The 1652-nt window shown below is 49.8% G+C and overlaps 1 protein-coding gene across 1 annotated transcript in view; it reads left to right on the forward strand.

The window, feature by feature from the left end:
- Positions 1 to 115: 115 nt before the first annotated feature.
- Positions 116 to 1652, forward strand: part of LIMS2 (LIM zinc finger domain containing 2) — a 54951-nt gene continuing 53414 nt past the window's right edge. The window contains exons 1-2 of the mRNA XM_026080044.1: positions 116 to 688; positions 882 to 973. The gene's annotated coding sequence lies outside the window, so the exon portion shown is untranslated. The remainder of the gene's footprint in view (positions 689 to 881; positions 974 to 1652) is intronic.

The raw sequence follows: 1652 nt of genomic DNA on the forward strand, positions 1-1652 counted from the left end.
CGTGTGTGCGTGTGAGGAGCGGCGGTTGGCGCCGCGAGGCGGGGAGCCGCGGGGGCGGCCSTCACCCCGCGTCGGGCCCCGGGGCCCGCCCGCCACCTCCTCGCCACCGCGACGTCTGCTCTTGCTTCTTCTCACGTGCCCGTGATCTCAGGGCACAGATAGGTTGGCTTGTGCGAGGGAGCAGAGCAGCGCTGAGGGGCGCCCGGGGCAGCCCGCGGGGGTTACGGCGCTGCCGCAGCCAGCCCTCACCTCGCTGCGTGGCCGGAAGGGTCTGAGAGGGCCTGAACTGCGAGGAAGGGAAATGGCGTGCGGTGCCAGCAGCCAGAAAAGGGATGGTGTCACGTTAAAACTGTAGTTTAGTAAGTGAGRGGCAGTGTTTGAGATGGATATAATTCACCCGTAACTCCATGGGCCAGAGTAGGCAGGAGGAAGGGTTGTCCAATGACTAGATCCTAACGGAGGACCTGAAGACTGGGTTTTGCCCTGCTCTGTGCTTGAGACTGTGGTTGAGTCACCTCGCTGCCTCTGTTTCTCTTGTATCCTGTCCAAGTAATCTCTGTTTTTCTCTAAAGAATGGCGGCAAGAACATAAACATTAAATACTGTTGGGTATCTGGATACCATGATAACTGAAGATATGAAAGTGCCTCCGATGTGGAGAATGACTAAGAACTCGTCTGTAGATTACGGTGCGCTCCTTCAACTGTATCTCTTAAATCATTTAATGTTTACTAATAAGTTAATCTATTACCCTGATCCATTGCCCAACCAACCATAACACCAGAGTGAGACCATCTGACTCAATTCTTTGCCTTGTTTTAACTATATAATTAAAATAGCAAATGTTAAGCTTAACTGTATGATTCCCAATGTTTACTGCAGGACTGAAAATGAGATCTTTGCACACTGTGAAATGCAGGGAGCACAGAGCTGCCATCATCAGTCCCAGGCTTTTAAGGATCTTCATAGTGATGGTGAGTTACATCATACCAATTGTCTTACAAGATATAAGTGAATTTTGAAATCAGTTTTGGACCAAAATTCCCTGACCCTTTTGGGGGATCATTTTAGCAGTGCATTCCCATATCAGAGAATGTACACATTTCTAAGTGCCCAGGACAAAGTTCAGTCATTAGTGTTATAGGTAAACGTGACAAATTGACAACCACTGGGGCCAGGTTGCATAAATTCCAATTTATAAAATAATTGAGCAAGTCACAAGTAAGCAAAACAGCGCTGGGCGGCCGGGGGGGAGTCTCCTGCTCCACCAATGGCGCGCGCAACCCCCCCTCACAGTCTCCTTATATGCGATTACAGTTCCGGGTATACGGGGCACCTCCTGTAACTTCTGCGGTTGCGCCGGCTGTTGCTAGGGGGTCTTCTTCAGCCCTCTGGTGGTCGTGGGGATGAAGGCTGGAGTCTTCCTCTGCATTGTGTGCCATATTAGGCTATCTAAACTAACATTGCCGCTTCGCTAGCTCAACTCAATTTTCTCAGGCGGAGTGCATGCCCCCCACCACAGGCTGTAGGATGTTCCCACAGATGTTCCCAAGACTGTTTCTTGCTGATGTAACAAATTAGTACATACCACAATACAAGATGTTCCCAAGGCTGTTTCTCACTTTGATGCAACAAATTAGCACATATCACAAT

This window comes from Apteryx rowi, unplaced genomic scaffold, assembly GCF_003343035.1.
Source record: "Apteryx rowi isolate R43461 unplaced genomic scaffold, aptRow1 scaffold_51, whole genome shotgun sequence".
Classification (NCBI taxonomy): Eukaryota; Metazoa; Chordata; class Aves; order Apterygiformes; family Apterygidae; genus Apteryx; species Apteryx rowi.